Below are 27,048 nucleotides of genomic sequence, written 5' to 3' on the forward strand. Positions count from 1 at the left end.
CATGAGGGTTCAGTCCTTCTCATGAGATCTGTGCCTATACTCTCTGTCTCTGTCTCTCTGCCATGTGAGGAATCAGCAAGAAGGCAGAGGTCCAGGAGGAGAGTTCTCACCAGAACCCAATCGTGCTGGCCCCTGATCTTAAACTTCTAGCTTCCAGAACTGTGAGGAAATACATTTCTGTTGTTGAAGCCACCTAGTCTATGATATTTTGTTCTGGCAGCCCAAGCTAAGATACCCTGTGCTCTTCCCCACTTTGATATCTGTCTGACTTTGGTCATAACCTCAGAGTCTGCTTCTGTGTTTTAGAAACCTGAGTTCATCTATACTAATGTGGCAAGTAGAGTTTGAGGAAAATGACGTGCCTTTCCTTTCCCAAATGCCTACCATTGTTTTCTGCCAGGTGTTGGAGGATGTAGTCCAAAGACTGACTTCACAGGGACTATAGCCCCCACATTTGGTTTATGTAGGATGGCTGGAGCTGACTCTGCGCTGCTCTTATTATATGTATAAGAGGGCTCCCTAGCACACTGTGCCCCGCTGGACCCTGGCCTGGGACACTTGTTCTGTGATTTTGTGGTGACACTCTTTCTCCCTCTCCTCTGCCATCTAGGCACTAGCACCTTGGTCTCCCCCACGTATCCATACCTGTTGGCTTTCCAGGGGCCAGTGCCTGCCAGCTCCCAGCACATTATTTCCTCAGCAGCTGGCACAGGATGTTTTTGTTGCCAGCTGGAAGCTCAGCTATTAAAAAATAAAACTTGGCCCATCTTGAGTATCATATGTTTCCATCGGGACTTGGATCAGCATTCTGGCACAATGCACACAGTCACTTGGGCACCTTTCTCAGGACTAAGAACCCAGTCTTCTGGGTCTGGAAGCACGTTTTCACCTGCTATCCAAATACAATTTCCTTGAGAAACCTGTGATGCTTATGATTTGTTGAGGGCCAGTTTATCATCATTTCACTTGGTCTTACTGAATTTATTAACCTCTACAGTGTTTCTTTAGCACTAGGTTGCCTGCTCTGATAGTTGGTGTCGGTTTCATATTGCAAATTGTAAATTCTCAGAATACGATTCGTGTTTCTTAGGCAATGAGCAGCTAACACGCAACACTGAAACAGTGGATGCTTACTGCATGGCGTCACACGAGCGTGAGACAATTCAAGAAAAGAGATCTTAGTATTTGTAAATATTTGACTATTGTTCTTTGTATTTCACATACTGAAAAGAACGTTTGGTATAACCTTAGGTTTTTTATATCTGCAAACAAAAGAATAATTGGGGTAGTTTAAAATAGTTTCTGTAGGTGGGTCTTTCTGTATAATTCTTACAGTGCTTTGCTTATAGGAAGGATGTTAAAATTAGAAAATATTAATCATTTTGTAGCTTTGAGGTCTTATTTGCACTAACTTTAACTCTTTGTCATGGATTCATTAATTTTTTATTCAGAATAATGCATTCTTCATTGGAAAGTTAAATAAGCAGACCCGGAATTCCTGCAACTTAACTGTGATTCAGAAAAAAAGGATAGAATCCTGGAAATCACTTAATGATATTAAAAAATGTATACAGTAGGAGTATTTTAAAGCAGTCTGTAGTCTGCATATACCTATAAAGAAAAACATAGCACATTGAAGAGACTTCTTATATTTAAATGATGTCACTATTAGTCACACCTAAAAATTTATTTCTCTAACGTGGTACCTAAATGGTAAAATAAAGACTGTCTTCTGGTTTCATCATGCGTTTCTTTAGTGGCTGCTATGAATTGTCTGGTGCCTATGGATGTCTGTTGTTAATGAATGTTTTAAATTGTAATGAGCTTCACTTTCTTCATATGTAGAATGAAAGTACTAGTGCCTTTCTCACAGGATTATTGCAAAGATTTAAAAAAGGTAAATTATATGGCTGTATTAAACACAAAAATCTTTGCGCATATGTATTTTTAATTTGAATAATAATAATTTTCTAAAATTCTTAACTCTAGACTTTATTTAGATTTCACCAGGTTTTCCATTGATGTCCTGGATCTTATCCAGACAGCAGCACTGGTTTTAGCTGTCATGTTTTCCCTGCCTTCTCTTATACGTGACAGCTTCTCAATCTTTCCTTGCTTTTCATGACCATGACAATCTTGGGAATTACTGGCAGGTATCCTGTAGAATGCCCCCCAATCTGGATTTGCCTAATGTTTTCCCACATGATTAATTGGGATTATACATTTTTGGAAAGAATACCGTAGAGGTGAAGTGCCTTTCTTGTCACATTGTATCAGGGTACATGATATCACTGGTGATAGTAACCTTCCTTACTTGGTCCCCAATGTGTTTGTCAGGTTTCTCCACTATACAGTTACTGTTTATCCCTTTCCCTTTTCTATCTAGTCTTTGGAACTAGGTCACTAAGTCTAACCCACTCTTGGGAGGGAGCGTGATGAAGCCCCACCTCCTGGCAGGAATAGTATCTACATACATTATTTGTAGTTCTTCTGTAAGGAATCTTTGTAAGTTATTATTTAATACCAATAAATTTATATATATATAGTATTTATACTTATATATACTTATATATAGTATATGTATTTGTACTATACTGTATGTGTGTGAGTGTGTGTGTGTGTATATATATATATATATATATATATATATATAGTAATTGGACATTCCAAGTCATTTCCCAAAATTCTTGTAAAACTATAATGCTGTTACAGATCTTGCAACTGGGAATGTACTAGACAGTGAGGAACTTTGAATCTGGGAGAAGAAGCTGTCCCTGGACTTTTGTGCTAGACAATGAAGCATATTGGAGATGAGGACAAGAGAGATGAGAAGAGGTACAAAGACAAGGGTTCTCTCCAGTGTTCAAAATTGGGGTTAGTATGTCAAGCCTCAAGTTGTGAAAACCCCGAAGATTCTGTGACTGTCTCCCATGTCTGTATCTACCTGACTATGATGTGTGCACATCGATGTCATTGTAAGATTTTGACTTAGATTTGCAGGAATGTGGAGTCGATAACACCTTAGAAATCAGCCAGCCCACTGCTACTTTGTACGGGTGAAGAAATTGAAGCACAGAGAGGGCACATGTCTTCCTCAGCGCTCCAGTGCTGGTTGGTAGTACAAATGGAACCTCAATCTTGATGTCTGCACTGGACTCTGTGACACACTTTTCCTTTCCTCACACGTGCCTTCTGCTGAAACCTGGGCCGAAACCAATACTGGCTCTTCCTCCAAAAGCTTCCTTAGTCAGTTCAGAATACAAAATTTCTTATCTCCAAGAAGCTGCTACAGATTGGGGTTTTTAAATTTGTTCTACTTCCTATCTTGTGTCTTGTGTTTGCTTTTTTTTTTTTTTTTTTTTTTTTTTTTTTTTTTGCAGAGGATAGTTTTAAAAATTAAAATGAACAAAACTATTAAAGATTGGGTAACATTTTATACCTGATTTCGTTCACATTTTGGACAGTATTTGCTTACCTTGTAAAAAACTTCAGTCCCTAAATGTATTGAGATCACATTTAAGATCCTAGCATGCATGTTAGAGTGCATTGTATTCCTGTTCATGAATAATTTGGGACTAAGATTTTCATTCTTATACAAGTAGTTGTAGAAACTGGTCAAAATTCTATGCCCCACACACTTTAAAAAGGCTGTTTATATTCTGATATAATGTGACATAAGCAGCAGTTTGAAGGGATACATGCACACCTGTGATCATTGCAGCATTTTTTACAATAGCCAAGATGTGGAAGCAACCTAAGTGTCCCTTGGTAGATGAATGAATGGAGAGGAGTAGTATATATATATTTAAATATACAGTGGCATGCTACTCAACCATAAAAAGAATGAAATCTTGCCATTCATGACAACATGGGTGGACCTAGAAGGTATTATGCCAAATGAAATAAGTCAGAAAAGTATAAATACCGTATGATTTCACTTACATGTGGAATCTAAAACACAAAACAAGCAAGACAAATAGACTCACAAATACAGAAAATAAATTGGTGGTTGCCAGAGGGTTGGATGGTATGGGCAAAATAAGTGAAAGGGATAAAGAGGTACAAATTTCCAGTTAGAAAATAAGTAAGTCATGGGGATGTGATGTACAGCATAGGGAATATAGTCAGTGATATTGTATGAGTTTATATAGTGACAGATGGTAACTAGATTTATAGTGAGGATCATTTTGTAATTTATAAAAATATCAAATCACTATGCTATATCCCTGAAATAAATAGGATATTATATGTCAATTATACTTTAATTTAAAAAAAGAAAAACTATAACATAAAATAAATCACCTTTATTTGTTCTTCCTAACTCCAGGGAATTGAATGTTTGAGCAGATGGATTAATATGATACCCCAATATTTAGCAGTACTTAAGAAGTGGAAAAATTACATGGAGGTGTTTTTGTGCCACCACATGTCATGAGACAAAGCCTATTTTCTTATTGACATTATTGACTCTAAAATGTATTTATAGGAGAGATGTATTGGGTGTTTATTTTTAATTCTAATAAATGCTAATGACACCTGATTTGCATTGGATAAATATTCTTTTTTTTTTTAAAGATTTTATTTATTTATTTGACACAGAGAGAGAGACAGCCAGCAAGAGAGGGAACACAAGCAGGGGGAGTAGGAGAGGAAGAAGCAGGCTCCCAGCCGAGCAGGGAGCCCAGTACGGGGCTCGATCCCAGGACTCTGGGATCATGACCTGAGCCAAAGGCAGACGCTTAACGACTGAGCTACCCAGGCGCCCTGCATTGGATAAATATCCTTGTCTTTTTCCCTTACCCTAATCATTTTGCTGACTACAGTGGTAGGCTGGCAGGTTAGGTTTTCGATTCTTTAGCTGATAAGAAAAAATATTTTTATTGATTGTTGAAAGGAATGGCAGAAGTTTTCATTATCAATAACAGGGAAAATCATGACAGTGTCTTATTTCTTTTGTTCACCTGCCTACATCTAAGCCTGTGTTGAGGTGCTGCATACTTTAATAGCAGTTAATGCCATATCTTTGCTTCCTTTCTTGGTCTCCCTTTTCTGACATGAGTCAGCGCTGCTATTTCCTTATTCCCTTCAAACAGCTTCTACTTGGGCCCCTTTGATCTGGTTCTTATCCTCATTCTTCCATTAAAAGTGACGGTTGAGTTCTGCCTTCCAAACGGATTCACTGATCTCACTGTTTAAACTACTGAACTGCCTGTGAACCTGTTGATCACAAATTTTCCCCTGCCTTTTTTTTTTTTTTAATTTATTTATTTGAGAGACAGAAAGAGCACGATTGGGGGGGTGGGGTGGAGAGGAGGCGGGGAGAAGCAGAGTCCCTGCTGAGGAGGGATCACAGGCTGGTCTTGATCAGTGGATCCTGAGATTATGACCTCAGCCAAAGGCAGATGCTTAACCAACTGAGCCACCCTCCTTGCTTTTTTTTTTTAAAGTGGTAAGATGACAATGCTTTCTGTGTGGTGAGATGCTGAGCATTCATGGACAAAGTTTACTCATGTAAATACAATTTACCACAAAACTTCTATTGGGTGGTGCATGTCATAATCATGTGAGTAATGTTATCAATCCCAGGAGTAAACAATCCTCACAAATAATTGTAATTTGTATAACCTGTGTTGGGCTCAACCATGTTCTAGGTTTTTCCTTCTATCTCTGTTTATAGAGAGCCTCACTGTTGCTGGGTTTTCCTGCCACCGTATAGAACAGGGATTCCTAACTTCTAACTTCAATCCATAGACTTCTCTGTGCCTGTGTTTTAGGACTACATGAAGCTCTGGAAATTGCAAGCTAAATTTTATGTGTATAAGCATTTTTCTGAGGCAACCAACCATAGCTTTCATCAGATTTTCTAAGATGTTTAAGGAGCCCTGATGTTCAGGGTTCATCCATACACACATATTCTTACATATCCTCAGAACAGTTGGCTAGCGTGAGGCTTGTATTGACTTAATTATTTAGCAGACTTCCTTTTCCCTCTTTTGCTGTCCTTCCCACTTTATCTATATCCCCAAATAGGGCTTTTTGTATTTTTATATTCCTAATTCTTACCTCTTTTATGTTTCCTTTCATTAGTTAAGATGCTGTTATGTGCAAGTATAATTTAACAAATACATATTGAAGCACCAAAAGAAACCCGACTCGAATTGTCTGAAACAATGGATTTATTGGCTCAAGTAACCGAGATTGTTCAGATTTTGCATATGGCTTGACTTGGGCCCAGATTTATTTCTCTGCATTTCTTTCAACTTTACCCTCCTTCCTACATGTATTGCCTTTGTCCTTATGCCAGCATCTCGCATGGTAGCAAAATGCAGCAGTTTTAGTTCTGATGTAGGCAGCCAGTGTTCATCATCCAGTCCAGTAGGCTCTTCACTTCCTTCTATCATTAAATAAGCAGAACCAGTCCGTCTAGCCAGGGGAATGTCTGTGCACTAATTGACTTAAGCCTGTTGTTATCACCATACCTAGACAAGTCACAGTGACAAAGGGAAGAGATTACAATGTTTGCTTTAGGCCAATCAGAGTCTGCTTATAGGACTTTAGCAATTCCAGCTTGTGTGTGGTTGTTGGGTACTGGTAGGAAATACGCTAAGCAGCAAATAACAATATTTATTCCCTTAAATTATGTGGAGTTCTGACATACATACAGCTCCCGGTGTGTGATTACGGTTATGCGTGGAGATAGGATTTTACTGCTGTAGAAGCTGGGAATACTTTGTGTACCGTGAAGAAAGTTATATGAAACATTAGTTCTTGGGGTGTTTTACTTGTCAGAGGTCCACCAGAGAAGCAGAACCAGCAACTAAAACACATACGCACACGCACGTACATTTATTTATTTAATTTATTTAAATATTATCAGTACTAAATTTTATTTACCTATTTACTTATTGAATTTATTTATTTGAGGGCATTGGTTTACGTGGTGTGGAGGCTGCCAAGCCTGAAATCCCTAACGCAAGTAAACAGGCAAACTAGAAACTGATGGACAGGAGCTGATGCTGTAGTCTTGAGGTGGAATTTCTTCCGCAGGGGATCCTCAGTTTTGTTCATAAGGCTTTTCAACTGATTGGATGAAGCCCACCCAGATCACTAAGGATAATCTGTTAGACTCAGTGTCACCTAATTGTAGCTTTAATGAGATGTACGGAATACTTCATATCAACATCGAGACTAGTATTTAGGGGCGCCTGGGCGGCACAGCGGTTAAGCGTCTGCCTTCGGCTCAGGGCGTGATCCCGGCGTTATGGGATCGAGCCCCACATCAGGCTCCTCTGCTGGGAGCCTGCTTCTTCCTGTCCCACTCCCCCTGCTTGTGTTCCCTCTCTCGCTGGCTGTCTCTCTCTGTCAAGTAAATAAATAAAATCTTAAAAAAAAAAAAAGACTAGTATTTAATTGAGTAATAGCCTAGCCAAACTGGCACGTAAAACTAATGATTGTAGATGTTAATAATTGTAAGACCAAAAAAGGCTTCTGTGATTAAATAAATTTGAGAAATGTTATATTAGACATTGTTCCAGGCTTTTCATTCTTTAATGTGCTTGAGATTGTGGTTTTTGACTGTTTCTAAAACTTACTTGATCAAGGACATTTTTGGTTCCCCTAAAGGGTATCTCACTGGACTAGTATTTCACAAATGCATTTTGGAAAACATTGGATTAATCAATGACTAGGAAGAAGTACTTTACTATAATTATGGGCAGTTTTATTTGTATGTTTCTGTTGCTTGTGCTCTTAACTGTATTAATGCATGTTCCTCTTCCTCTGTTAAATTATAAGCCTCTTTTGGCATCACACTTTGTGTCTTCACAAAGTGGAAGTTCAATAATGTTGACTGACAAACATTTTTAGATAAATGAATGGTTGTTAAGTCGTGGGTTAATGATCTTTATATTTGCTCAGAGCCATCACTTTCCCTTGGCAGACATTAAATTGTAATAGCTTTAAAACGTTTGCGGCCCTTTGGAGATTTTCTCACTGTGGAGAACCAGCCAGTAAGATCGAGCAAGTTCTATGTCACGGGTGTAATAAGCCTCATGCTATCACTGTACCTTTCAATGTGACAGCCTATAACTTTGTTCCACTTAAGACATTATTTAAATCCATAGAAAACAAGAAAAAGAAAGGAACAGAACAGGTTATGCTCTGAAAGCAACCCTGCTTTTGTTTTATTTTGTTTTACTGTTCTCTCACAGTACCCAGTTCTTTGCTTTACTCCCAGTAATGCTTGGTATATGTCAAGCCTGACTCTAAGAAGAGAAAAATATTTCCTCTTAACTCTGCTTAAATTCCTTCTGTTTGTGATGATATATTATGAGATCAAACAGCTGAGATTTGCTTTCAGACTATAACCTATCATAATGTCCTGTGGTCTAGAGATGGTCTAGAGTCTAGATGCGGCTTAAAGTCCTGGCCAAAGACCATGCCCAGTAATCAAATCATGTTGTGGGTAGATACATTTGCCTGGAGGGGAGTGGAGTATGAAGGACAGAAACGATTGTCACCTGCATGTCCTGAGCTTATGAGGTCTATCTTGGATCCCTTCCAGGTCCTTAGAGCTGCTTCCTATATAGGGTAGGGGCCACCCTAACCTGTTTGCATAGATGTTGTGAACAAGTAAAAATACTTTTGGAAAACAAATCAAAATTTAAAGTCTGATTCAATTAGAGGGGCACCTGGGTAGCACAGTCAGTTAAGCATCCAACTCTTGGTTTTGGCTCGGGTCATGCTCTCCAGTCGTGAGATGGAGTTCACGCTCTGCACTCCATGGGGAGTCTGCCTGAGATTCTCTCCCTCTCCCTCTGCCCCTCCCCTGGCACACTCACATGCTCTCTCTCTCTTTCAAATAAATCTTTAAAAAAGTCTGATTTGATTATAAAGGTTCTAATTTTATCTGAAGAGATTACTGTTTTAAAATAACGAGTTTTAATTGAATTCAACAGTTTGTATATGCAGGGGTGAAAAAGTGGGCATATTAATTTCTTTTCCTCACCATACAAAAGAAAAAGAGACTTTAAAGCTGCCCTTGGTCATAGAGTTGGGATAAAGCCCAACCTTACAGAACTTAAAAGATTTCTTCCTCCCAAGGACAGAGACAACCCCAAAATTATCTGCACTGCTTGAGACAATAGCCTGAAAACTGAAAAGAGCTAACCTTGAAAACTTTTTTCCCAGATTACAAAATGAATGATCTAAATATTATTATTTAAAATTTTTTTTATTTCAATTCAATTTAATTAACATGTAGTGTATTGTTAGTTCCAGAGGTAGAATTTAGTGATTCATCAGTTGCATACAACACCCCTGTGCTCACTACATCAAGTGCCTTCCTTAATGCCCATCACCCAGTTACCCCATCCTTCCACCCACATCCCCTCCAGCAGCCCTCAGTTTGTTCCCTAGAGTTGAGTCTCTTATCATTTGCCTCCCTCTCTCTTTTCCTCTTATTTTTTTCTTTCCCTTCCCCTATGTTCATCTGTTTTGTTTCTTAAATTCCACATATGAATGAAATCATATGGCATTTTCTTTCTCTGACTTACTTGTCTTAACATAATACCCTCTAGTTCTATTTGCATCATTGCAAATGGCAAGATTTTATTTTTTTTAATGGATGAGTAATATTCCACTGTATATGTATATACCTCATCTCTTTTTTTTCTTTAAGATTTTATTTATTTATTTGAGAGAGAGATAGAGAGCATGAGTGGGGAGAGAGGCAGAGGGAGAAGTTCCCACTGAGCAGGGAACCCAACACGGGGGTTGATCCCAGGACCCTGGGATCATGACCTGAGCCGAAGGCAGATACTTAACTGACTGAACCACCCAGGCGCCCCATACCACATCTTCTTTTAAATATTATTGTATTTTATATGTAATAAAATATATGAACATATGTACCATATTTACTATAAATAAAATATATTTAAATATATTAAATGTCTGAATAACTATAAAATAAATTCATTTTGAGTGTAGAAATTTTGGAAATGATATAAGCAAAAGGTAGACAATAAAAATTACTTTTAATCCGCATTACCCAATGATCGCTATTCGCATTGTGCTTAGTTCTTTTTGTATTTATATATGTGTGTGTAACTGTTTTCACCTAATTATTTATCTCCCCAAACAATTACTTCATTTTAGGGCCTTAAGGTTAATGTTGTATAGATTTAGGAATATATTTATTGTTGATTGATTTTTAATATGCCTTTATATAATTCATATAAAATATAAAAACATCTTTTATCTGTTGTTTTGTTGAGTGTACAAAATCACATACAGTAATGGCAGCTGATCTTTAACAGGTGTGCACCGTGAGTTGGGCACATCATCCTTATTGTCCTCAACCCTCACAATCACGTGCTAGGTAGGTACAGTTAACCCAAGGAAGGAGACGCCTGGGGAGAGCAGTAACTGTTTATGTCACACAGGCAGTTAAGTGTCCATGGCCCAGGACTGTCAGGTTATCTGTCTGCTCCAAAGCTTATACTCTTAAAACTATCATATTACCTCTTCTGAAGTGAATTCCATGTCAAATTTACTAGGTCCCAGACAAAATACCTAAGATATGAAATTATGAGCAAGTCGGTCGTGCACACAAATTTGATATTCAGGATGGGACGGAGGTGATTCAGCGTGCTTTCACATTTCAGAGGGATGGTGTGACTACACCACCTAGGGATTTGCAAAGAGCCAGGGGAGAGAGTCCTTTTGCCTGGTCCTACCTGAGTGAAGGTCCGATGCACTTCTTCAAAGAAGGAAGATTTTCTCCACAGACTTTAAAAAATCAGATTTGTTTTTGATAATGGCCTCAAAATAGTAGAAGACCGAAGTTGGTGACTTTACGGTTAACTGATAACAGACTGTATTTTGTTATCCGTTATCATTGCCTATGGGATCGTTACGGGCCTACTTTGTATTCCTAGAAGCAAGCCCACATACTGGAGGCTCAACTCCACCTCCCAGGGCTCTGCTTCTCCTTCAGACAGTGTCTCCATCCCTTCAGCGTTCACTTTCCTTCCTCACGTCTGTGTCATTCTTCATCCTTTCTATTCTCACCTGGACCCCACTTTACCATCTCTCTTGTTTCTTCTCTCTTTGAGTTTTCCGTGCTCCATCACCATTATCCTATGCCCTGACTTCCACTTTATCTTTCACTCTGACCTTCAATTCCTGTGCCAGGCTATACTCAGTTTTGAACCCAATCCTTGAGTCTTCTCAGGTTTTTCATACTCTTTATCTAGCACTTAGCCCCTCAGTGAAGTGTGACTTTTGTCAGGCAAACAACTGCCTTGGGTTTGTAAGTAACTTCTTTCACGTTCTTTAGTGTTGCTTGCAGTACTCAGATAAAACTTGAGTTTCAAGGGGCGCCTGGGTGGCACAGTCGTTAAGCGTCTGCCTTCGGCTCAGGGTGTGATCCCGGCGTTATGGGATCGAGCCCCACGTCAGGCTCCTCTGCTGTGAGCCTGCTTCTTCCTCTCCCACTCCCCCTGCTTGTGTTCCCTCTCTCGCTGGCTGTCTCTATCTCTGTCGAATAAATAAATAAAATCTTTAAAAAAAAAAAAACAAAACTTGAGTTTCAAGAGTGAAGGGCATTTCTGTATCTTTAAGAACTATAATGGGGGTAGCTGCATTTTGTATTTTCCCCTCTTGCTGCTGCACTTCATGAAGTGATTGTTCTGTTACTGGTGGAAAGACTTGTGAACACTCTGATTATGTTTTATTCTTCAACAATCTGTTGTACTTTGCACAAAGGCTTTTGACGAAAAAAGTGATATCCAATTCATTCTGTACTTCATTCTAGAGGAACAGGTATCTTTCTTGATCTCTTTCTCCAGGGTCATTTAGTCTAGGAGAGGTCATGCCTGCATGTGTGTCCAAGTTGATCTTGGAAATAAACAAGTATACTTGTGGTAATATAGAACCCTCCAAGACCATAGCAGAAGGGAGCTACCTAAAAAGACATGTGCATTGTGGTTGCCATGCCCACTACATTACAAGGTCAGAAGGAAGGCAGGGCTGGGTTATTACAGTCTTCTCTTCATTTTCTTTTTAAAATACATTAAAAAAAAAAAAAAAAACCAAAACCGAACACACAGCTAAGAGGGTTCAGTTTGAGAGGGCTTTAACTTTTTTCTGTGATTTTTCTAGTGTCTGTTTTTCTTTAATTTTCTTCTTTTCCTTCTTATTTTTCTCCTTTCTGCCTAGCCTTTCCCTCCCTCTAATGCTTCTAAATGTCAAATCTAATTACGTAAGAATGTGATATATAGCTGTGATGCAAGGGACGTTTCAATATGAATTCACTGATGAAAGTTTCCTGGTACATAAGTACGTTGAGGAAGCTTGTACTTTTCCAGTTCATGTCATGTGTTTTAAGTATGTGACTTTGCACTATTGAGTTTGGGGCTCACTGACATGTTTCTTAGGGCTTCAGTGTTCATGCCTCCTTGCTGCTAATGAACTCAGATTTGATGGAACAGGGCAGGGAATAATTATGAGTTCAAATTCATGCATCTGTGTACATTTTCTTTTTCTTTATGTCTGTATTTCTTTTTGAGTTGTGCTAGCATGACAGAAGGCATCTGGGCTAGGGCAGAGTTATGGGATGCCAAGGCATAGTCATTATTATAGGATGCCAAGGCACCATCATGTTCACGGTGACTCTGGGAATTACTCCCCGAGTCTGTACTCATACACTTTCCAAGAATGTATCTATTTGGAGATGTATTTTAAACCTTGTCAAAGTCATTTGTCTTGGCTTCTTCAGTTGATTTATGTGGGGCCTCTGATTGTTGGCCGCTGAAGTGCGATCTGTACATGGAGAGATAGGACGCATGCTGTAAATAGTATGGCATATCGGAAACCATGGAATAGTGAGTGCCTTCTTATATATTTTTGTTTAGTGTGGGGAAGTGTGGAAGAACACAAATAAGACTGCTTCCTTATTTAGGCTCTCATGATACATTCATATATATGAATGTTTTCTTATATATGTTCCCTGGATTTCTCCATTTAACCAACTTTAAATTAAAACCACTTTTGGGGAACCAGTGGTTACTAGTGGAGTTAATAGAACAAAATCCTATGAGCCTAATAGAGCCCAGTAAGGACCTCCACATAGTACTTATTTGGCATAGACATTTTTTTGAGTTAAAAGCAATCAAAACCCAGGAGATTCAGAAAAAGCTCTTTACCTCCTCTCAGCTGCCTGCTAGTATCAGGAAGAGAGCTATTAACTGAGATTCCTCTTTACCAAAGGAGCTTATCTGCATCATAGGGCAACCTTTGTTTTCTGAACATCTCCTTTCACCTTCCTGCTAGTGGTCTGTCTCCCCTTTGGATCCTGAGATCCCTTACCCTCCCCCTTAGCTCCATATAAGCATCCTGTTGCCACACTGTCTTTGGAATTTCCTTGTCTGTGTGGATTCCCCGTATGCATGTTATTAAAGTTTATTTTCTCTTATTAAAAAAAAATCTATAATGGCATTTTTTAATGATTTTTTAATTATATTATGTTAATCACCATACAGTACATCCCCGGATTCCGATGTAAAGTTCGATGCTTCATTAGTTGCGTATAACACCCAGTGCACCATGCAATACGTGCCCTCCTTACTACCCATCACCAGTCTATCCCATTCCCCCACCCCCTCCCCTCTGAAGTCTTCAGTTTGTTTCTCATAGTCCATAGTCTCTCATGTTTCATTCCCCCTTCTGATTACCCCCCTTTTCTTTATCCCTTTCTTCCCCTACCGATCATCCTAGTTCTTATGTTCCATAGATGAGAGAAATCATATGATAATTGTCTTTCTCTGCTTGACTTATTTCACTTAGCATTATCTCCTCCAGTGCCGTCCATGTTGCAGCAAATGTTGAGAATTCGTTCTTTCTGATAGCTGAGTAATATTCCATTGTATATATGGACCACAGCTTCTTAATCCAGTCATCTGTTGAAGGGCATCTCGGCTCCTTCCATGATTTGGCTATTGTGGACAATGCAGCTATGAACATTGGGGTGCATATGGCCCTTCTCTTTACTACGTCTGTATCTTTGGGGTAAACACCCAGTAGTGCAATGGCTGGGTCATAGGGTAGTTCAATTTTTAACTTTTTAAGGGACCTCCACACTGTTTTCCAGAGTGGCTGTACCAACTTGCATTCCCACCAACAATGTAGGAGGGATCCCCTTTCTCCACATCCTCTCCAACAATTGTTGTTTCTTGCCTTGTCTATCTTTGCCATTCTAACTGGCGTAAGGTGGTATCTCAGTGTGGTTTTGATTTGAATTTCCCTGATGGCTAATGATATTAAAGTTTATTTTCTCTTATTAAAAAAAATCTATAATGGCATTTTTAGCAATGGGCTAGTAACTAATACAGTAATAATAATGTTGCAATAGTAAGTTAATTGTAATGTTAACAGAAAGACGTTGGTAAAACTTTGGCCAAATTTTATGTCACTCACTACGTGTTTTCTGAAGAAATTTTTAAAATCTCTCCTACTGATTTTCAAAATAAGGACTGGGTAAGAAATTTGTCCCTAATTTAATGACAGCTATTGATGTAGCATTGCATGAAGTAGAAAAATTATACCAGTAGTTTACAAATTTCCACCAGTCTGACAATGACTTAGTTATAGCCAGTGATCCTACGTGTATTGGTGACAGCTCTGCATGGGCGATACATAAAGAGATAGAGGCTCAGGCTATAAATTGTATTGGCATTTGTATTAGCTTTCTTATTTTCATCAAGCCCGAATTCTTGTCTACAGAGACTTATTTTTAGNTGTAATGTTAACAGAAAGACGTTGGTAAAACTTTGGCCAAATTTTATGTCACTCACTACGTGTTTTCTGAAGAAATTTTTAAAATCTCTCCTACTGATTTTCAAAATAAGGACTGGGTAAGAAATTTGTCCCTAATTTAATGATGTAGCTATTGATGTAGCATTGCATGAAGTAGAAAAATTATACCAGTAGTTTACAAATTTCCACCAGTCTGACAATGACTTAGTTATAGCCAGTGATCCTACGTGTATTGGTGACAGCTCTGCATGGGCGATACATAAAGAGATAGAGGCTCAGGCTATAAATTGTATTGGCATTTGTATTAGCTTTCTTATTTTCATCAAGCCCGAATTCTTGTCTACAGAGACTTATTTTTAGGTCATTTGGCCTCAGCTAATTAAGTAACCAGACACATGCGCACACACATTCACGTTAGTTAATGCCTTAGTCTCTGACGTGGGGGTGGATACCATTTTCTGCATAGGTGATACTCCAGTGTACCTCTCCTGCTAGATCTGCCACTCCTGCCTTTCACCTTCCTCCAGAAGCACCTTTGGGTTCTGGCATCTGCACATGGGAAAAGCCTCAGGGCCATGAGCTGATCCTCTTCTTCTGAGCAGGCTTCTCAAACCCAACAGCAGGTGCTGGCCACCCCGCTTGCCCCTGGAGCCTGGGAGGAGAGACGTTCCAATTCTGGACAGGGTTGGGCTGTTTTGCCACAACAGATGGCCAGCATTTGGTCTTAAGTCCTGTCACCTGGTGAACTCCTGTCCTGTTTATAGTCTCTTATTTGCTTTTCATCAAAAAGAGCCAGGAAAGGGGACCACAGTGCAATATCAAAATAGCCAACAGTTTCAACACTGACAAAAGGAAACACAATACAAAAAAAGAAAAGAACAGAATGAACATGGCACATTTGCTAAAAATGCTTAACTACAATTCTATGATCTTGATTTTATTTATTCCATTTTATGGAAGATTAAAAAGATTAGCTACTGAAAAACTATTGAATAGATCTTATACATGTATTTTTTTCATTTTTCAAAAATGAGTATGCCAGAAATTTCCATTTTAATTTTCTCATTTGATATTCATATATTCACACTGGTATTTCTTCATCTCAGACAAGACTTTTGTCATCATCAGCTCCATTTAGCTACATAATGACAGGTCGGTCAATTCATTATTTAAATCATTCCCAAATAAATTTCAGTTATTTAAATCATAAATTGCTTGTTATGTTATATGTAAATATTTTCTTTTCACCTAGAAAACATTCCAGAAGTCTTGCAGTACTCAGAACCCTGGTAATACTATCATAGTTTAAGATCTGAAGATTGAATCTGACTTATGAAAAATAGAAGCCCAGAGGAAATGATCTTTCTCTAGATTACTGCTGCACGTGGAAGTGGCAATGACTCAGATTTTGTTCTCAAATGTAGTCAAGGTCTGTTTTCGAAGTTCAGGGCAGGGGCCATAATTCTGCCTCCTGGGATATAACAAGCTGCATTGCTGCTTCATATTAACTCATTCCATGAGTCTGATACAATGCGGGAAGCTGACGGGAAATGGGGCTAGGGTCAAGGGCATGTGAGACCCAAAGGCAGGTCATTGTGGGCAGGCCCAGCTGAGACTGCTGCAGTGCGGTCATTGCAGTATGGGTTTTAAGAGGGTCCTTGGTCTCTGCTCAAAATTCTTTCCGAGATTGTGAGCAGGGTTAACCCCCTTGATAAAACACAGAACTGTTAAACTCATTTAACTCCTTCCTGCTCTGTAATAACATGAACTGACATGAATAGGCAAATACAAATTTTGAAGTGTGGCAGAGATGGTGTTTATGTAAGATATGAAGAAATTAGCATGTTAAAGTACCTGAAGAACCAAGAGGTCAGTTTCTCTCAAGAGTCACAGAAATTCATTCATATAAATATATGTGTTCATCTCATCTATTTTTAGTATTTAGATTTTCACTTAAAATTGCCAGCATCCACAAGGCAAGGGATTGTCTCTGATAATGCTTTGGCATCAGTTTTGGCACCTGTATTTCTTTGGGTGATAGTGATAAAAAAAAAAAACAACTAATCAGGTATGCACTTTATTGGATAATGAAGGGAACTGCTCTCCATTCCCTGGGTTTTCTCTTGGGGTTGTTGTGGTTCTTGGGTGCTGTTTTCATACCCTGTGCAATTGTGCTGACCTTGATGGGGCCCACATCAAGTGCTGGAGAGAAACATGAAACACCTCTTGGAAATGGCATTGAAGTGAGCACAGTAACTGCAAAAGAATCCAGTAAAATCTCAATGTTCCTGGGGCCCATGGGTGGCGCAGTCATTTAAACATCTAACTCTTGGTTTTGGCTCAGGTCCTGATCTCAGGGTGGCAAGATCGAGCCCCTTGTTGAGCCCCGAGTCAGGCTGTGTGCTCAGTGTGGAGTCTGCTTAAGAGCCTCTCTCCTCTGCCCCTCTCCTCTCTCAAAAGTAAATAAATCTTAAAAACAAAAACAAAAAAACCCTCAATGTTCCTAAAGCTGAACTTTGTCCAGTCTTTACTTGGAACTTTTTAAAAAATCAGCGAAGTGGTTTTATGTGTCTTTTAAACTGGGGCCAATTATTGGAATCCCTTGTTGTGATTGAAGTACATTTATTATAGGCCTTATTAAAGTACTAACATAGTTGAATATTATCTGTGCTTCTATTGAGGACCATGGAGACCTGGTTCCTGTGTCTTACCAATAACTTTGGTCTGCCCCATCCCATGCCATCATCATTCCCTTTGGATCTGCTCACTTTGGTGAGCTATGAATGGAAAACTTCTAAGTATCAAGCAATTATACTTCTCCTTACAAACAGAAAATGTTTGCAGCAGTCTTTATTATAACTTAGTGGGTTTTCTTGGACTCATGCCCAGCAAGTTTATTTTTGTGTGGAGTAGCCTGATTTTCTGATTTTCTAATTTTCTGTGTATTTCTTGGTAGAGTTTACCAAACTATTTATCTTTGCTGACAACTTAAGCTTGGTCAGAGTTTGAGTAAATGCACTGGAGCCTTTAAAAAGCCATTATCTTGGGGCGCCTGGGTGGCTCAGTTGGTTAAGCGTCTGCCTTCAGCTCAGGTCATTATCCCAGGGTTCTGGGATCGAGTCCCACATTGGGCTCCCTGCTCAGCAGAGGCGGGGGAGGGGCCTGCTTCTCCCTCTGCCTGCTGCTCCCCCTTGCTTCTGCTCTGTCAAATAAATAAGTAAAATCTTAAAAAAAGTAAAAAGCCATTATCTAAAGTTACTTAAGATCTTTATTGCGGATGCTCAGAGTAACAATCTCTGCAGCAGCCTTAGCTCAGCCTGACTTGGGAGTGGAAGCAAGAACTGAGTTGTGTGTTTGTATCCCCAAAGCCCCAAATTGTACTTGTGAAGTCTCCACTATTTATTTTTGTAGTCTCAGAAGCTTTGCATTATGGATTCATTGTATCATTGACTTACGATTTGGAGTCTGTGATGATGTTCTAATTAAATGCTCATTTCCTAGTTACCACAACACTGTTTTACACTGCTTAAAATACCAGCCTCCCCCAGTGTATTTTTGGATTGTGGATAATGGGTTGGAATCACCAGTATTGCAGCAAACAATTTTAAGGCTAATGGTATAAAGATTAAAAACATTTCCTCGAGGTAAGTTTCCTCATCTTTTGAACACATAAAAACACACATACTCTATATACAGCTGTATATATTTTAATATTGACTAATTGATCACAAAGTCTAATGGCATGTTTTATAAAAATGAGCCATTCTTGCATCCATACAATGGCCACTACTCAACAATTAAAAAAAAAACAAACTATACATGAAACTACTTGGATGGACCTTCCCAGCCATATGCTAAGTCAATAAGCCAGTCTCAAAGGTTATATACTGTTTGATTCCATTTACATAACAGTCTTGAAATGACAAAATTATAGAAGTAAAGAACAGATGAGTTGCTGCCAGGGGTTTGGGGTGGAGGTGATTGGAGGGAGCAAGATTGGGTGTGACCAGAAAGGGGAACATGAGTGAGATCTTTGTGGTGATGGAATAGTTTATATCTCGATTGTGGTGGTTAGATGAGTGAACACATATGATTAAAAGGCATAGAACCATGTGCGCATGCGTACACACACACACACACACACACACACACACACACACACTGCAGCAGTAATAGCTTCCTGGTTTTGATTTTGTACTATAATTATGTAAAATGTAACCATTGGAAGAAACTGGGTGAAACTGGGTGAAATGTAACCGTTGGGGGAAACTCTAATATTTTTGCAATTTCCTATGAACCTATAATCATTAAAACTTCTTTTTTTTTTTTTCAAATGAGGCAGTAGTTACATGGAGGCCCTAAGGAATTCAAGCCTTTTCTTACTGATGTCAATAATAAATGTGGTAATTGACTCTCAGAACTGGAAAAGACTTTATGTAATATTCAAACATAAATGCCAAAATAATGTAGCAGTCTTACTTATTAGCCTTTTTGTTGTGGAATTTTGCTAATGTGGTAGAAGTTGCTTACTTTTTGTCTAATGTTTAAAAACGATCCTGAAATCCATATCCATGGCTCAGAAAAGCAAGCATCTCAAGTTACGGCAAGGGGAACCTAGGAAAACCCATAAGGAAGTAAACCTCAGCATATGGCATGAAATTTATGTAACACTGTCAGCCCCAAATATAGGGAAGAAAGGGAGGGATTTACACTTTAGTGCTTTTCTAAAAATTTTTAAAAATTATTTTTGAAACTGTTAATTAATTAATTTAGTGCTTTTCTTGATTTGTCCGGTGGCAAGTCATTTTAGGACTATACTGTTTGTACCCTCACCACTTCTCTTCCCCTTCCCCAGTGAAGTAAAAGGAGATAAGTCATAGAACAAGAACTTCTAGAGGCAAAAAGAGTGTGTCTTCATCACCTTCCTTTAGATAGAAGAGTATATACATCTCAGAGGGTAGTACATGTTATATTAATCTCTGTATCTCTCACTGCCTTATCTGAGTGTTTGCCATACAGTTTAAGACTTAACTCATTTGCCATAAAATTTAATATTTAATTACTATCACCTTCAGTAGTCTCTAAATATGAGAACTGAATTATTCTTTAAAAACTGAGCACCGTCCAGGGAAAAGTTGCAGGAATGATACAGAATTAATGGATTCTCTAAGTATAATTTGAAATACAGGCAAAAAATGGTTTTCACCCAAGTATCCTAAAGGATATTCTTCTTCTTCTTTTTAAGATTTTATATATTTATTTGACAGAGAGAGAGAGACACCGAGAGAGGGAACACAAGCAGGGAGAGTGGGGGAGGGAGAAGCAGGCTTCCCGCTGAGCAGGGAGCCTGATGTTGGGACTCTATCCCAGGACCTGAGCTGAAGGCAGACACTTAATGCCTGAGCCACCCAGGAGCCCCTGAAGGATATTCTTACAGAACTCATGGTATCCATGGGAAGAGTACTGAAGATTATACAGGCAAGTCTCCAGTAATCCATTGGAAATGGCAGGGATCTGTTGTCTTTGAATGATGGGGTGTGGGTAAATGTGCACTGCCTTGAATTCTCTTCACCAGGTTGTAATGGTGACCCACATGCATTGCTCCATGTGATTAGAAGATGGTGTAATATTTTTTTAATAGTATAGCTCTATGTGCGATCTCCTAATTGTTCTGGTTTGCATCAAGAAAATGGGATTTACAAAGTTTCCACTGTACAAAACTAATTAAAAGTATTTCAAGAGGACTTCATGTTAGCAAAGGATTTCCTGTGACATTCATTTAAGGGTGAACTCCTTCAGGGTGTGAAAGTGGATTTTTATAGTTCATTAACAACCTAAAAGTAGAAAGATATAAAACCGTTGTTAAGAAGCAGTGCCGATTGAAGATCAAAAGTGACAAAGTATTTCTGAAACCTTTAGATGAATTAAGCGGAAAATGTTTCAATTTATAAGCCATTTTGCAAGAACATATCCATTATATACACTTGTACACTGCCTATAAATTCTTTTAATATCATCAGAAGTAATATCTGAAAAGATTTGCAATAGACAAAATAAATGTATCTCTTTTTTATTTTATGGCTAACATTCTTGAGGGAGAAGTCAGTCCACTTATTTCTCCTCATTTTGGTATTCTATTCTCTTCTCTACCCAGATCAGTCTTGATTCTGTCCCACCAGGTCTCTAGAGCTCAAACATTAATGTCTTTTATTAGCCACATTCAACAATTATTTTTTAATCCTTATATTAGTTGACTTCTTTCTGGCATTTGATAGCTTTAATCATATGATACTTTTGGAGACATTTTCCTTCGGTTCTACTCATACCATGTCCTCTGGTAAAATCTCCTTCCTAGTTTACCAGCCCTTCTCTGCCTTTTTCCCTGGCTTCTCTTTCTTAGTCTGCTCCCAAAGCATGGGCTTCCCCCAAGGCTCCATCCTCAGCCCCTTGTCTTCCTCTACAACCTTTGCTGGGTGATCTTGTAAGTGTCAACGCTTTTAGTTATAATTCAGTATTCTTGTCTCAAATATGTATCTGCAGCCCCTTTCTTCTGAGCTGTAAGCCTGATTCTCCCGTCTATTTTATCTTACTTAGAAAAACCCTTACTTCTCTCCCTGAATACCTGCTCTTACACCACCGAGTTCTCAGGCTCTTCCTAAGCTCTGTTTTCTCCTTCTTTCCCAGTTCATTTCCTCATTTCACAACCTTTAAAGATCCTTCAAATCCAGAAACTTCTCTACATCCCTACTGTCAATAATTTTTTAAGCCCTCAACATGTTACCTGGACTCTTTCAGTGGTACCTTAACATGTATCCTGATCCTGGAATATGTTTCTTCCTCCACTCTCCTCATAAAGTCAGAATTATCTTTCTAATGAAAATCTGATCATCTGTCATGGATCCCTGCCTGCATTTCTGGATACATAAACTGACTGCCATTCCAACACTCAATTTTTGACATCTCCATCCTAAAATTCATTTTCACTTTTCCTAGAATGCCCTTTCTCAGACTTGTCCATCTGATAAACTCCTCTTAATTCTCTGGTTTGGTTTGTTTGTCATACGTAGTGAAGTTTTCCCTGATTCTTCCAAAACCTGCAACCATTTGTCACAAACAATCACAACAGTAATTGTCTTCATTTTCCTTACTTCATCATCCTTGGGATTTCATCTTCTGCTTCTGAAAAATTACTCCTCATATCATTAGAGTAAGTGAGGTCTTTTCTGGGCTTCTAATAACGGGAGTGTGTCGCTTTTTCTATTTGATTCCCACATTTACCATGCAGAAAGGAATGCCCTCTACTCCCACTTGTGTTATGTTCTCTCCCAGTTTATGTACTGATCACAAGAAGAATTTGCCTCTTGTTCCTTGAGTCAAAGGTTTTATCCCATGACTTACTTTTTCTTACAGATCCTCTCCTCTTATGTACCAGCTTAGGCTCATTGGGACTGGAATAAGTATCAATCTGAGTGACTGGCACTGTGCTCTTCTTGAAAGTATTTCTTCCCTCCACATGCTTAACTGTTGTCCAGAGCAAAACTTGTATAATGTATCTCTTCCTTTTCTCAAAGCATATAGTGTGAGGCATTAAATGTAGGCCTTTGTCTCTAGTTTAACAGTTTAGTGCCTTATATCTGCGGGCTCATCTTTGTGTCCATTCATTAGCATCTTCTGTGGATTCCTGAGCTCCCTCCCTCCACCAGCATATCTTCATGGGCTGTGGAGACCCAATTTAATTCTTCCTTCTACCTTGATGTGTAAAAGAAAAATTGTACCAAATCAGTTAAATAGGCAAGGAAGATTTTAAGACAATTTCATTAGGGGACAGAGACTATTGTAATGAGAGAGAGCTTGAACTCAACTCGACTGAAACAAAAGGCACGAGAGTTTTTCAGTGCAGGGGTGAGCTAGTGGAGAAGTACTAGAGGACATTAGTGGAGAGGTTAGTCATTGTGATTAGGTCATCTGTGTTTGCTAATCAGTGCTTATGGACATTAGGCTTCTATTTTTCCGCAGAGACTAGGGGATAGGAATTCTGTCTTTCTCAATGGTTACATTTCAAAGGGATAGCTCTCACATCCTGGAGAAAGACATCCTGAGTTATGTGGGTTTTATCCCAAAGGGGCAGAGAAAAAATTATTAATTTTAAGTGTTCTAAAGTAAATCCTTTAGGAAAAGGGAGCTCAGGGGTCCGTAGTCAGGAAGAAACCTGTCTAAAGTTTAGTTAAGCGGTTTTTTTTTTTTAAAGATTTTATTTATTTATCCGACAGAGATAGAGACAGCCAGCGAGAGAGGGAACACAAGCAGGGGGAATGGGAGAGGAAGAAGCAGGCTCATGGCAGAGGAGCCTGATGTGGGGCTCGATCCCATAACGCCGGGATCACGCCCTGAGCCGAAGGCAGACGCCTAACCACTGTGCCACCCAAGCGCCCCTAGTTAAGCAGTTTTAAGTCCATCTTGGTCCGATGGGTAAGCATAAACTAAAAGGTAAATAATGACCCACTTAACTTGCTTTCGTGCAGCCTTTCATATTCCATCAATAACAATGAAATGGGTCATGCAGTAGGGCAGGTACCATTAGTAATGAAATTTATACATACTTTATTCTAATAATGTGTTACCATTGTGAATAATTTCCCCTCTTAGGTCATGTCCTTTTGAGGAGGAATGAAAAAGCACTTCAAAATGAATGCTTTGCAATTATCACTGTTTTCTTCCTTCTGACTCACTATTTATTAAAGGTGAATACATTTGTCACACAGGCAAATGCTTATGGTTTGTTTGATTTATATTATTGCTTTCTCTTTACCGTAGAAGTTCCCATTAGGGTAAGTCTTTCTGCAAGGCAGAAAATAATAATTTAGCACCCTAGCTGGGCTGTTTCTAATATAAGTGACTCATACTAAGCCGGAAGGCAGATAAAGAAAGAGACGTAGTGAGGTAGTCAGTACGAAACAAAAACAGATTATAGGTCAATGTCACCATCTTTAAGCTACACTTTCAAGGGTGGGTCTTGACTACATCAGGTGATTTTCTTTTCTTACTTGGTGGAAATGGTATTTGACTTAGTTTCCCATGCCTATTATGTAAAACAGATTTCATAAATACAGCTAGTGGTCCTAAGGCAGTAGTGATTTTTTAAATTATATTACATATATTATAATTATCACTGGGCCCTGACCTTTTAGATAGAGTTGCATGGAATGGGGAAAATAAAGGAAAGATGGGAGTTGGGACAGGGCACAGAAGGAGTGGTTGGTGAAGGCTGTCAGGGGACAGTCAATAACTTGAGCTCTTTCGGAGATACTGTTATTTATTTTTCCATTTTTATTTTTGTGTTGCCACCTTAGTTTACGCTTCATCTCTTTCCTGCTGTACCATTCCCACACTAGGCTGCTTGTCCAAACTCCATCACCAGTGCCTTTCTGTTTCTGTCTCCACCCTAATATAGTCCAGCTTCCCATATCTCAGCTGGATTGCTGCAGTAAGCTTTAAAAAATGTAAACGAGACCAAATGATTCTGCTTCATACCTGTAAGATTCCCAGGTTGCTTTTCAGTGTGCTCAGAATACATTCCAAACTTCCGTGGCCCTCAAAACCCAATAGACTGTAGACTCTGTCTGCCTCTTACCTTTCTCTTCCTGATTCACGTTGCCTTGGCACATCATCCTTTCTGTTCCTTGAAACTGCCATGGGGTCTTTGCCCATCTCTCTGGACGTCTTTGCTACCAGGTTGTGTAGCAGGCTGTCTTGCTATTTATCTCTCAGCACAAATGTCCCCTCATCAGTGAGGATTCCCTGACCACCTAATCTGTATCAATCTCTTTCTCCCCATTTACCCTCTATCACCTTTATCTAGTTTTGGTTTCATTTTCATACTTAAATTACCTGAAATTTCCTTGTTTGTTTGTTTTATTTGTTTGTTTTGCTTGTCTACCGCTGTGAGACTATAAGCTCCATGAAGGTAAGGGTCTTGCCTGTCATATATACTGCTATAGCACAAGCACCAGGAACAGTGATATGCCCAATAAATATTTGACTTAATTAATTAATTGCTAAATAAGTATCATTTATTAATGTCCTGCTATCTGCCAGGCCCAATATAGCAATCTTTCAAGAATCCCAGATGAATATTGCATGGTGCCATGCCTCATGTAGCCTACTGGGTGGCTGTTACCTTTATCTCGACATCTGGTTACCAAACCATATTTCAGAATATGTATTTAATTTTTGTTTGGAAAAGCAAGATGAATTGATATGACTCATGTTTAGTTAGGTACTTTTGATTCTCTAAGTGTACTTTATGTTCTTCTTCCTTTAAAATGTCTTTGGTAGGTGATGGGAGCCATCGGAGATGTCTTAGTGGGACTGACACTAGTGCAGCATGCTTAGCAAGAGTAAATTAGACGTCTTTTGGCAGAATGGATGGAAGTGTAGACAAACTGGAGGCAAGGAGACCAATGGTTAGCAATCTTTTGCAATACGACAGTCCAGAGTTGACACACTAAGGGTTTGAAAAGGAGGGTAGTAGCTTTCCTAAAGAAATATATTCAACAACACACACGCACACAGAAACACTGTCGTGCACCCACAAGGAACTTTTTCCTTACTACATTTATCCTGAATTGAAGTTACTCCATTCTTCAAACCCAGGCTTTTTCACCTTCACACTCGTGAACTCTCTCTTCCTGTGGTTACATTTTTAGGAATAGATTTTTGGGTCTGTTTTACTTTTCTTAGGTATTTAAAAGCATGTTTAAGATCTCTGTAAATCCTCAAAATATTCCATATTGCTGGTGGAGTTGAAACATCCAGACTTGAGTTTAACCACCAGTGGTTTTTACTCTTACGAATTACTGTCTTGCTATTTCTTAGGCTTTCTTAACACATTAGCATAGTTGGCCTTATTTCTCTGTAAATATTTCACTGCTGCCCCCATCAACACACATACCAGATCACATCATACTTGGGTCAGAGATGTCTTACTGTACAAATCCGATGTCTAGCCCTATGACATTTTGTTTATATATCTTCTTCATATCCTTTGGTTTCGCCATATGCCATAGCTCCAAGGGTGCCAGAGTGCTAAATCCACTGGATGTATTTCAATTCTCACTTTATTTGAATTCTTAGAGTATTTGATGTTGATGACCACTCTGTCCATGAAACGTTTTCCATTGGTTCCCATGCCATAACATCCTCTCTGTTTTCTTTCCCTCTTGCCTCTTAGTCTGTTACTTCTCTACTGGAATATTCTCTACTCGGCCACTAAATATTGACATTTTCCAAAACCTAGGTCCTCTTCTCTTTTAACTCTGCTTGCTCTCCCAGCTGTTACCTTCATTCCCATGTTTTTGGCCAGTGAGAGCCTCTTCAAGTTAGCTCCTGAATCCTTTCGACATGATCCTACTAGTCTCTGAATGTTTTCTTGCTACCTAGTTTGTAAAGATAGTCTAGTCTCTCCGTGTGTATTTCCTGCCCTCCACCTGGGGTCAGCCATTTCTCCAGAAAGTCCTGGTTTCTTTTATTGGGAAATGGTATTTCAAGACCATAATATGGGCCCTGGAAATTGTGACAGGATTTGCCACTTTTTCTAGGCTTTTCCATTATATATACATAAATTAAAACTAATGCTTCTCATTATAATTCAGGACTGTGTGGTTCCTAGTTCATCTTTCATACTTTACATCTGTGTTTCCTTCCTTCCACATTGATGATCTTGGTTTTGAAGGACACGGGTTGATAGAATTGAATACCCCACGTTACAAGCACAGCAGCCTCAGAATAACAGTTCTAACACCATCACCACCAGTATGATGTATATACTGCCTTTGACTTAGGACATGTTAGTGAGAATGATGATGAATATGTATGCATGTTCTAATCAATCTAGAAAGTTATAGACCTCTGTATTATTTATTTGTATATGTAACAAATGGTACTGATGAGTAGGAATGACTTTTCCTCAGTATTCCCTTCTTTATACTTGAGGTTGTCATTGGTTTCCAAGAGAAGTCTTGTGGGGATTCCACACTCAACAGGCAGATTGGTATAATTAGGCTCAGTGAATTTTCACTGTGAGGCAGTGCTGGGTGGAGGCTACAGGTGGGCCCTTTACTGCTCATTATTTTTACTCTGCTTCCAGTAAAGGCAACTTCCAGACTTGTGAAAATATTAGATCCACTGGGGATCAGTGATTCTCCTTTTATGTGTTTACTTCTAATGAATATA

General features: G+C 38.9%; 1 protein-coding gene across 1 annotated transcript in view; it reads left to right on the forward strand.

Annotated features, from left to right (window-relative positions):
- Positions 1–27,048, forward strand: part of CAMK4 (calcium/calmodulin dependent protein kinase IV) — a 217,033-nt gene that overhangs the window by 13,967 nt on the left and 176,018 nt on the right. The window lies entirely within an intron of this gene.

The sequence above is a fragment of the Ailuropoda melanoleuca genome, chromosome 3 (assembly GCF_002007445.2).
Source record: "Ailuropoda melanoleuca isolate Jingjing chromosome 3, ASM200744v2, whole genome shotgun sequence".
In the NCBI taxonomy this organism is placed as follows: domain Eukaryota; kingdom Metazoa; phylum Chordata; class Mammalia; order Carnivora; family Ursidae; genus Ailuropoda; species Ailuropoda melanoleuca.